Source organism: Pan troglodytes, chromosome 7 (genome assembly GCF_028858775.2).
Source record: "Pan troglodytes isolate AG18354 chromosome 7, NHGRI_mPanTro3-v2.0_pri, whole genome shotgun sequence".
NCBI lineage: Eukaryota > Metazoa > Chordata > Mammalia > Primates > Hominidae > Pan > Pan troglodytes.
The window spans coordinates 37674309-37686976 of record NC_072405.2 but is presented as its reverse complement, the minus strand read 5'-3'; positions in this window follow the sequence as shown (position 1 = coordinate 37686976).

The following is a 12668-nucleotide window of genomic DNA, read 5'->3' as shown; positions in this document are numbered from 1 at the left end:
TGTACACCCACTGTGATATTAAAAGTAACATCTCCCTAGAATTTTATCAGTAATATCACAGGGTGTACACCCTCTATGATATTAGCAGTAATATGTTTTTAGAATATTACTTGAAATAATACAGGGTGTACACACATTTTATACACCCACTCTAATATTATAGGTAATATCTCTTTAGGACATTGAATAATATCACAGAATGTACACCCACTGTGGTATTTGAAGTAATGTGTTGTTGGTTATAATGAGTAATTTCACAGGGTGTGCAACCACTGTGATATTAAGAGTATTATCTCCATAGGACGTTGGGAGTAATATCACAGGGTGTACACATGTGGTGTACACCCACTCTGATTTTAGAAGTAATATCTCCTTAGGTTATTATGAGTAATATCACAGGGTGTACACAAATGGTGGACGCCCACTGTGATATTAGGAGCAATATCTCCTTACTATATTATGAGTAATATTACATAGTGTACACACATGGTGTACACCCACTGTGATATTAGGAGTAATATCTTCCAAGTATATTAAGAGTAGCTTCACAGGGTGTACACACATGGTGTAAACCCATTATGATAATAGGAGTAATATCTGTCTAGTATATTATGAGTAATATCACAGGGTATACACACATGGTGTACACCAACTGTGAAATTAGGAGTAATATATCCATAAGATATTATGAGTAATATTACAGGGTGAACACCCACTGTGATATTAAAAGTAATATCTCCCTATGATATTACTGGTAATATCACACCATGTTCACCCACTATGATATTAGGAGTAATATTTTCCTAGAATATTACTAGTAGTAGTATCACAGGGTGTACACCCACTGTGATATTGTGAGTAATATCTCCTTAGGATATTATGTGTACCACGTATGTACACCTTCTGTGATATTAGGGGTAATATCTCCCTAGGATGTTATGAGTATTATCATGGGGTGTGCACACATGGTGGACACCCACTGTGATATTAGGAGTAATATCTCTCTAGGATATTACGAGTAATATCACAGGATGTAAGCCCATGATATACACCCACTGTAATATTAGGAGTAATATCTCGCTAACATATTATAAGTAATATTACAAGGTGTATGCACATGGTGTACACCCACTGTGATATTAGGAACAATGTCTTTATGGGATATTACATGTAATATCACAGGGAATACACACACGTCATACACCCACTGAGATATTAGGAGTAATATTTCCCTAGGGTATTATGAGTAATATCACAGGGTTTACACACATGGTGTACACCCATCGTGATGAGTCGTATCTCCTTAGGATATTATGAGTAATATCACGGTGTGTGTACACACGTCATGTACACACACTGTGATATAAACAGTAATATCTCTCTAGAATATTATAAGCAATATCATAGGGTTTACACCCACTGTGATATTAGGAGTAATCTCTCTCTAGGATATTATGCATAATATCACAGGGTGTACAAACATGGTGTACACACTCTGTGATATTAGGAGTAATATCTCCCTAGAATATTACAATTAATATCACCAGGTGAACACTTACTATGATATTAGGAATAATATCTTCCTAGGATATTATGAGTAATATCACATTTAATACATACATGGTGTACACCCACTGTGATATTAAAAGTAAAATCTCCTCAGGAAATTACAAGTAATATCATACAGTGTACACCTACTTTGATATTAGGAGACATATCTTCCCAGGATATTATGAGTAATATCACAGGGTGTACACACATGTTCTACATCCACTGTGATATTAGGTGTAATATTTCCCTAGGATATTACGAGTAATATCACAGGGTGAAAACACATGGTGTACACCCACTGTGTTATTAGGAGTTATATCTCCCTAGGATATTCCAAGTAATATTACAGGGTGTATACACATTGTGTACATTCACTCTGATTTAGGAGAAATATCTCCCTAGGGTATTACGAGTAATTTTACAGGGTATACACCCAATGTGATATTAGGAGTATGTCTTCCTAGGATATTACATGTAGTATCAACGGGTGTATGCCCACTGCGATATTACAAGTAATATCTCCCTAGGATATTATGAGTAATATCACAGGGTGTACACCAACTGTGATATTAGGAGTAATATCTATCTTGGATATTATTAGTAATATCACAGTGTGTACATCCACTGTGATATTAGGAGTAATATCTCTCGAGGATATTAGAAGTAATATTATAGGGTGTCCACCCACTTTGATATTAGCAGCAATATCTCCCTAGGACTTTAGGAGTAATATCACAGGGTGTACAGCCACTGTGATATTTGGTGTCATATGTTTCTAGGACATTACATGTAATATCACAGAACATATAACCACTGTGATATTACTCATAATATCTGCCTAGGATATAACGAGTAATATTACAGTGTATACACATATGGTGTATGCCCACTGTGATATTAGGAGTAATGCAAAGCTTATAGCTTGCAGTGAACGCTAAGAATGAGTTCTCAGACAGTTCCAGCTGAGCGGGGTGGGGGTCGGGGTGACAGCTCTTCTGAGAGAGTGCTACTCCAGCCTCGGTCCTGTAAGTATTGAAAGGGCTTGTAAAACCACAAACATCCACTAGATGGCCATTTGAGGTCGGTTACTTTAGGCACTTACGGCGTTGTAAAACACTCAAACCGCATTCTCAGGAGGCTGTTTTCAGCATTCCTTATTACACACTCCACCCCTTGTCCTGTTTTCAGGGTCAAGGAGTTACATTCTCATGCAAAAATAACATACACAGAGTGCCTCAGTATTTTTCCATGCCCCGACCTCAAATGCCATGTACGTAAGCTTCAATACGTTGATGTGCACCCCGCCACATCTCCCCCTTCTTCAATTCTTAGAGCATGCTGGTCATCCAAAGCAAGGTAAGGTTCTATCATTCTTCCCTGTTCATAGATGTGCCGGGGGGCAGCACAGAGCCATCTGCAGACACCTAGCAAACAGACACAAAAAAGAGTAAGTATAGCGGCCAACACCCAAATGTGTATGTATTGTTGTACCTGAGCGAGTTAGAGAAAACGCCACACTTGGAGACGAATTAAGAGTCCGTTTATTTAGCCGGCGGCCAAGAGACGGCTAACGCTCAAAGTGCTCTTGGCCCCGACGAAGGAGCTAGATTTTCTTTTATACTTTGGTTTAGAAAGGGGAGGGGGGGTCTAGTTAAAACAATTTTACAGAAGTAAAGTAGGCAAAAAGTTAAAAGGATAAGTGGTTACAGGAAAGTAAACAGTTCCAGGTGCAGGGGCTTTAAGACTATCACAAGGTGATAGACCCGGGGCTTTGGGCGTTATCAATCGGACGAATTCCTGGGAACTGTGGATATAGCTTGCCACAGTATCTTATCAGTTAATTGCATTCTTGAATGTGCTGGGAGTCAGCTTGCACAAGGTAAGTCCTTGAGGAAGGGGCTGCCAGTGTAAGAGCCAAGATGGAATCTGTCTGGCTCTCTTAGCTAAGGGAGAGTCAATTCAGGTGGAAACAAGGCTAGGTGATTAAAGGAAAGGGAGAGTCTAAAAACAGGGTTAGTAAAAACCAGGTTGGGCATTACAGTATCACCCAGACAACCAAGTGTTCAGGTTTAACCACAAAGCCCTCTTGTAATTGCTGAAGGGTATTTGCTTGTAATTGCTGCAACCATTCTTCAAGTTATTTCTTTAACTCACACTCAAGAGTAGAAATTTGAGAAGAAAAATGGTCGGTCATGATAAGCCCCTTGCAGGTGTGCTTTCACTCTCTCCCAAGCATATTGGGAGCTATTATATGGCAGAGGTGTGACACAGATAGGATTATATTGCCAATCACAATGTAAATTTTGATGGGTAATGAATGCCTGCTGCTGACCCCCCAGCCATTCAACTGCGGCTTCAAGAGCCTCCAGGCGAGACAGAATAGTTTTATCAATATTTACCTGTTCCTGAAATTCATGGGTTACATTATATACCATGTGGTTCACCACTGAGGCTATGTGAATAGATTCTGTTAGAGAGACAGCTGCAGTAGCAGCAGTTGCTAGTATGATAATAGCTGAGACTAAAAAGTCAATTAAAGTGGCCAGAAATCTTTTTTTCTGAGCATGAGACAGTGCTTTTCTAAATAGCTGCTGGGTGGAATTTCCTTCCCAGCTCCAGGTTAAATTTACAGGCAGCCACATTTCTGCTTGCCGTTTTAAGATCATGACGTAGGTTATATTTAACTGTGTAACGTTTTGATAAGACAAGCATGTAGCATACCAAGCACTGGAAGAGACTTTAATACTATAAAAGGACTGATTCTGTTTTATGTTAGGAACACCTCGCCCAAACAAAAGTATATAGGGGTGCATAGTACAAATCAGGACTGTGTCAGTAACATTATTATGCAAAGAGAGGGTATAGGTGCTGCCCTTAGTAATGTACTCACCATGTGAAAGAACTCATTCAAAAAAAAAAGGAAGTCCTAATCTCCAAATCTGGGTATGAGCAGGGCTTAAAGCTTGTTTGCCTTTTAGTTGTAATATTGGTCCTGAAAGCCCATACTCTGACCAGGTGATAGAACTATTGGAGGGACTCCCAAACCCAATAGTCTGATTTGCAGACGTAAGATAACCATGGGGACCCCAATCAAGTAAGGTGCCATTATTAAACAGAGGCCCTTGACATGGTGCAGATTGTCTGCATGGAGACCACTGGACAGCCTCAAACTTATATCACCAGTCCCTACTCGGACGGCATATAGGAAGATCAGGCACTTGTACAGCTTCATTAGAGACCTTAGTAAGATTAGTAGTAACAGCAGAAATAAAGGTCAAATTTGCAAGCTTAGCATCCCTTTTAGGCTGATAGTTAAGACACTCCTGAGGAATGAGAGTAACACACTTATCATGTGCTGTTGTGGAAAAACAAAGAGGGGATTACTAGACAATAAAACCAAGGAGTCATTAAGTTTAATCCATCCCAAATTTTCAGTTAAGGGGTATGACAGGGACACCTATTGACCTCCTGTCCAAGAAGTATCATTAGATAACAAAGGCGGGTCAGCATCCCACTGTGTAATAACATTAAAAACAAGGGGATTTAGAATATGACTCCAATAAACATGTTCTTGAGCTGATCTCACTTGGCAAAGGACAAGAATTACCAACCAGCCCAACATCTGTGTCTGTCTTACTTTTCTCAGAAGTTTCCCCAATTACCGCCAGTTACATAAGAAACTGATTCTCTGCAGTTGCAGGGGCCTCCACAGCGGCAAGCCAGATAGTTGCCTGTTGGTCCAATTTCTTTAGCGGTCCCCAGGTAATGTCAGGTGCCTTCTGAGTCATCACCGTCATTGTCAGTCAATTCTCCAATGACAGGTCCTATTCTAGAGAAGAGAGCCCCATATTCCCCCTTTTTTGTTTGTTTGATGAGTTTGTTTAATAACTGGTTGAGTTATAAGGAATACCAGTTTTGTGTTGTATGTGCCAAAGTTGCAATACATGTGCAAATCGAGCACTAAGATAGCAAGGTCTTTTATCAGTTTTAATAGTTTGTGGAAGACCTGAAGTCATAATAGATTCAAAACGATGAGCAATTCCATCTTCAGTTTTTTCTCCAGTCCAGGGGGTAGCACGTATTAAGCCTGCATAAGTGTCCACGGTAACTTGGAGAAATTTGAAACGTCCAAAGGATGGATACTGAGTAACATCAGTTTGCCAAATAACATTAGGCACCAGACCTCATGGGTTGGCACCAAGCCCTAAGGAAAAGGGGGAAAGAGAATGTCATTGGCAATCAAGACAAGTTTTAATAATCATGTGAGCTTGAGCAAGTGTCAAATGAAACTGTTGTATAAGAACTGCGGGCGTTCTAATGAAAAAAAAAAAAAAACAATGATCAGCTTGAGCTTGCAAAAAGGCAGGAGAATCTGCAAACCACATCTGTGTTTGTACCAGAGCATCAGCTTGAATGTTCCTTCTGATAAGGACTAGATAGCCCAGAATGAGAGCAAATATGTGTGATGTAAAGAGGGTGATGACGGGCACAGAGGAGTTCTTGTGCCGTAAGAAACAAAGCTAGTAGGGCTTCATTAGTAATGCCCTTCGCATGTGCAAGATCTAAATGAGTAATACTACACCACATAAGAGGAATCACTTTATCATCATATTTATGTCATGGTGAGGAAAAGTTTGTAAGGCCAATATGAGGGCACCTAACTCCGCCTGTTGCGTAGTTTTAAAATGTTCCTGGATTTTGTGCTGCCAGTTCTGCATGGCATCTTGCCACACTATAGTTGCCTTTCCAGTTTTTCCTGAACCATCTGTAAAGACAGAAGTGGCGTGAAGCAAGGGCTGAGAGACAACATAAATACAAATTTAACAGGCACAGTTTGTAAAAAGTTCAGGAGTTTAGAGGCTGGTCAATGAAAGCTGATATTACCAATAAAGTCAGTCATTGCTACTTGCCAATCAAGATCACAAGCTAGGAGAGTATGAAATTGTTTCTTGTTTAACAGTAGGAAAAGAGTAGTGGGGTTATTTTGGTCATATGCCCAGTTAGGCCACAATTATAATATGTGGCCCCAGTCAACATTGCAGCAAAGGTCTGAGCCAGATGGGTTGTAGTGCCTATATTCTGGCACACTTTAATAAACACGCTGATTTCAGTGGCAGTGGCTCGGACTGGAGTTATTGCTGCCTGACAATCCTTATTTGCATTTTCAAAAGCCAATTACAACATAAGAAGTTTGGCAGCTTTAGGATAGGGTGCCTGTTTTTTTATTGCAGCCTGCAATCAGTTGATAAATTCAATGTATGTTTCTGTGGCACCCTGTTTAACTATCATAAAGGAACCCTGGGATTGTCTTATGGGTATTTTTTATGCTTGTATTGTTAGCTGTGAGCATTGAGGAAATAGACGGCTATCTGCCTGAGCCTAAGCCTGGGCCTGAGTTGAAGCAAAAGGCCCTGTTCCCAATAGCATATCAAGTTGTATGGGGATATTATTATCCAAATTGTGTAAGGATTGCTACACGGCTAAATCACTGGACTCACTCCACCACACAGTATATTCAGCAGGTGAAACCAAAAGTTTTACTAAAGTTTTCCAGTCATGTGGAGTCATCTTACAACCATTTCCCAAAGCCTCAATCATCCCCTGCGTAAAGGGTGAATGTACACCATTTTCATGAATACTTTTCTTTAACTCTTCAAAGGCAGTAAAAGGCAAACTCTCATGCCGTCTCCTGTTGTTTTGAACAATAACAAGGAACGCGCCAAAAAGCGCCTCAGAGTCTCCCTTCCGAAGTCCCTCTTGGAGGCCCCCGAGGCCCCCTTCTACTAAGGAAGTTTGACGAGGAGTAGGCAGTCGGCCGACGCCGCCACCCGATCATACAGACGTTTACTGACCGAGGCCTTATCCAAGAACCATCTCTTGGGCGGCCTCCAATCTCCTCAAGGCGGATGGGAGGCGCTGTTGGCTGAATGGGGCCAACGGATGCAGGTCCCTTCGAGGGTGGAGGAAAGGAGGGCAATGACTTTTCTATAGGGGAAGGAAAAGGCTCCCGTCTGTCCTCATCCTCACTAGCAAAAATCTCTTCTTTAGCCCCCATAGAAGGGAATGAAGAGTGGGGAGGAGTCTCTCCCTGTTGTCTTGGTTCCTGTTTTTCCTTCTCCTTTAAATCTCCTGAATTCCCTTCAGGCGGAGAAGATGGGCAGGCTGACTCACCGCAATCTGGCAGAAAAAGAGGATACAACGCGGAGCGTACCAGCGCTCAGGTGGTCAAAATAGTTAAAATGGCCTTGCTCATATCCTCTTTCCGGGCAGCGGACTACCTGCACCCATAAATAATTCTAAGGTTCCTTGATCAGGAAACCGAGGGCATTCCTGCCGAATTAAAAACAAAAGCTTGTGTAGAGCTCCAGGCTCTACAGTGCACTGGATAGCCTTAAGTAGCTGTTGCACAGTTTTAAAAAAATACTTTCTGTTCTTTGGTCAAATCTTGACCCATGATAACCCAACCCCTGGTAGTTTACGCGTGGATACCGTCCTCCTGATGGGAGTCAGGACTGTCCCTTACCGGGATTCCCCGAAAATTGATGAGTTTTCCAACTTCACGCGTAACTTCAAGGCGATCACACTGGGGGCACCACTTACAAAGCTTATAGCTTGCAGCGAACGCCAAGAATGAGTTCTCAGACAATTCTAGCTGAGCGCGGAGGGGGACAGCTCTTCTGAGAAAGTGCCACCCCAGCAGCCGTCCGCTATTTATTGAAAGGGCTTGTTAAACCACAAACATCCACTAGATGGCGATTTGAGATCGGGTCGTGAGACACCCGTGGCCTTGTAAAAGCACTCAAACCGCATTCTCAGGAGGCTGTTTTCAGCGTTCCTTATCACACACTCCACTCCTTGTCCTGTTTTCAGGTCAAGGAGTTACATTCTTATGCACAAATAACATACACACAGTGCCTCAGTATTTTTCCATGCCCCGACCTCAAATGCCATGTACGTAAGCTTGAATATGTTGACGTGCACCCCCACAGAGTAATATCTCTCTAGGATATTCCGAGTAATATCACAGAATGTATTCACATTGTGTACACCCACTGTGATATTATGACTAATAGCTCCCTAGAATATTCTGAGTAATATCATACGGTGTACACACATGGTGTACACCCACTGTCATTTAGGAGAAATATCTCTCTAGGATATTACTACTATTATCACAAGGTGTACACCCATTGTGATATAAGGAGTAATAGCTACCTAAAATATTACGAGTAATATGATAGGGTGTCCACCCACTGTGATATTAGAAGTAATATCTCCGTAGGATATTAAAAGTAATATCACTGTGTGTACACCCAATGTGATATTAGCTGTAATATCGTTATAGAATGTTATGAGTAACATCAAAGCATGTAAAGCCACTATGATATTAGGAGTAATATCTCTCTAGGATGTTTCGTATAATATCAGACAGTGTACACCCACTGTGAAATTAGGAGTAATATGACCCACGAATTTTAAGAGTTATATCACAGAGTATATGCACATGGTGTACACCAACTGTGATATTAGAAATAATATCTCTATAGGATATTATGAAAAATATCACAGGGTGTATGCACATGGGGTACACCCACTGTGATATTAGCAACAATATCTCCATAGGATATTATATGTAATATCACAGGGAATACACACATGTTTTACACCCACTATGATATTAGGAGTAATATCTCCCTGGGGTATTACCAATAATATCACAGGGTGTACACATATAATGTATATCCACTGTGATATTAGAAGTAATATATCTGTAGCATATTATGAGTAATATCACAGGGTGTACACACATGGTGCAAACCCACTGTGATAGGAGGAGCAATATCTCTCTAGGATATTATAAGTAATATCACAGTGGGTGTACACAAATGCTGTACTCCCCCTATGATATTAGAAGTGATATCTCCCTCGGATTTTAAGAGTAATATCACAGTGGGTGTACACACATAATGTACACCCACTCTGATATTGGGTGTAATAACTCTGTAAAATATTATGAATAATATTACAGGTTGTATACACATGGGATACAGCCACTGTGATATTAGGAGCAATATCTTCATAGGGAATTACGTGTAATATCAAAGGGAATACACACATGTTGCACACCCAGTCTAATATTAAGAGTAATATCTCCCTATGGTATTACGAGTAATATCTCCCTAGAATATTATGAGTAATATCACAGAGTGTACACCAACTGTGATATTAGGAATAACAATCTATCTAGGATATTACAAGTAGTATCACAGGTTGTACACACATGGTATATACCAACTGTAATATTAAAAGTAATATCTCCCTAGGAAATTACAAATAATATCAGATGATGTACACCCAGTTTGATAATAGGAGTAGTATCTCCCTAGTATATTGTGAGTAATATCACAGGGTTACACCTGTGATATTAGGAATAATATCTTCCTAGGATATTAAAAGTAACATCACAGGATGTACACCCACTGTGATATTAGAAGTAATATCTCCCTAGGATATTACTAGCAATACTGTGATATTACTACCATTACTTGTAATACTCTCGATATCACAGGGGGTATACACTCCCTCTGTGATATTGTTCCTAATATCCGGGGGGGTAAAGGATGGTGTTACTACCAATATCGCAAGGGCTGTATACCCCCCTTGTGATATTTTTCCCAATTTCCAATGGGAAAGACGATGATATTACTCCCAATATCTCAGGGACTGTGCACTCCCACTGTGACATTGTTCCTAATATCCAGGCACAGAGAGGATGATATTACTCCCAATATCGCAGGAGGTGTACACCCTCTTTGTGATATTGTTCATAATATCAAGGGGGGAGAAGATATTATTACTCCCAATATCACAGGGGGTGTACACCCCCACTGTAATATTGTTCCTAATATCTAGGGGGAGAGAGATGATAATATGACTCCCAATATCGCATTAAGTGTACACCCCCCTACGTGATATTGTTCCTGATATCAAGGGGAAGGAGGATGATGTTATTCCCAATATCGCAGGGAGTGTACACCCCCCTTGTGATACTGTTTCTAACATTTAGGAGGGGAGAGGATGATATTGTGTCCGGAATTGGTGGGTTCTTGCTCTCACTGACTTCAAGAATGAAGCCGTGGACCCTTGCGGTGAGTGTTACAGTTCTTAAAGGCAGCGTGTCTGGAGTTTGTTCCTTCTGATGTTCAGATGTATTCGGAGTTTCTTCCTTCTGGTGGGTTCGTGGTCTCGCTGACTCAGGAGTGAAGCTGCAGACCTCCGTGGTGAGTGTTACAGCTCTTAAAGGCAGTGTGGACCCAAAGAGTGAGCAGTGGCAAGATTTATTGCAAAGAGCAAAAGAACAAAGCTTCCACAGTGTGGAAGGGGACCCGAGCGGGTTGCCACTGCTGGCTCGGGCAGCCTGCTTTTATCTCTTATCTGGCCCCACCCACATCCTGCTGATTGGTAGAGCCAAGTGGTCTGTATTGACAGGGTGCTGATTGGTGCATTTACAATCCCTGAACTAGACACAAAGGTTCTCCACGTCCCCACCAGATTAGCTAGATACAGAGTGTCAACACAAAGGCTCTCCAAGGCCCCACCAGAGTAGCTAGATACAGAGTGTTGATTGGTGCATTCACAAACCGTGAGCTAGACACAGGGTCCTGACTGGTGTGTTTACAAAGTCTGAGCTAGATACAGAGTGCCGATTGGCGTATTTACAATCCCTGAGCTAGACACAAAGGTTCTCCAAGGCCCCAACAGAGTAGCTAGATACAGATTTGTCGATTGGTGCATTCACAAACCCTGAGCTAGACACAGGGCACTGATTGGTGTATTTACAATCTCTGAGCTAGACATAAAGGTTCTCCAGGGCCCCACCAGAGTTGCTAGATACAGAGTGTTGATTGGTGCATTCACAAACCCTGAGCTAGACACAGGGTGCTGATTGGTGTATTTACAGTCCCTGAGCTAGACATAAAAGTTCTCCACGTCCCCACCAGACTCAGGAGCCCAGCTGGCTTCACCCAGTGGATCCCGCACAGGGGCTGCAGGTACAGCTGCCTGCCAGTCCCGCGCCGTGCCCGCAATCCTCAGCCCTTGGGTGGTCAATGGGACTGGGTGCCATGGAGCAGGGGGCGGCACTCACTGGGGAGGCTCGGGCTACACAGGAGCCCACGGAGGGCGTGGGAGGCTCAGGCATGGCGGGCTGCAGATCCCAAGCCCTGACCCGTGGGAAGGCAGCTAAGGCCCAGCAAGAAATCGAGCGCAGCGCCGGTGGGCTGGCACTGCTGGGGGACCCAGTACACCCTCCACAGCTGCTGGCCTGGGTGCTAAGCCCCTCATTGCCCGGGACCAGCAGGGCCAGCTGGCTGCTCCGAGTGTGGGGCCGCCAAGCGCACACCCACCTGGAACTCCAGCTGGCCCGCAAGCGCCATGCGCAGCCCCGGTTCCCGCTCACGCCTCTCCCTCCACACCTCCCTGCAAGCTGAGGGAGCCAGCTCTGGCCTTGGCCAGCCCAGAAAGGGGCTCCCACAGTGAAGCAGTGGGCTGAAGGGCTCCTCAAGTGCCACCAAAGTGGGAACCCAGGCAGAGGTGGCGCCGAGAGCGAGCGAGGGCTGTGAGGACTGCCAGCACGCTGTCACCTCTCAATCCCCCCTCTAAACAGGACACCCCAACTGCTGTTGGGAATTTGGCCGATGACCGCTTTTGCTACTTCCTGCTGGATAGGGGCAAAGAAGGGACCCTGCAGTTGTAGTGTCCTTCAGAGGGGAACTCTCTAGGCCAGGGGAAGTGCCAGCGGGTCAGTCCATGGGTCCTCGGTAGAAGTTGTTAGTTGAACTCATTTGGGGTTCCATTTGTAAGACCATCTGTAGCTTGAAGGCCTCGATTCTAGAGGAAACAAATCTGACAAGAAGGTTAAAAATACAGGCCCCAAAGGCAAGTAACAGCAAGATGGCTGCCACGGGACCTAGAAAGGGGAGAAGCCATGTTGCCCAACTCCAGAGGTTGGTATAAGAATTTGAAAGGCGTTGTCTGATTTCAGAAGCCTTTTCCTGTAAACGCTGGGCAGCATCTCATACTATCCCCGACTGGTTAGTGTAAAAACAACACTCTTC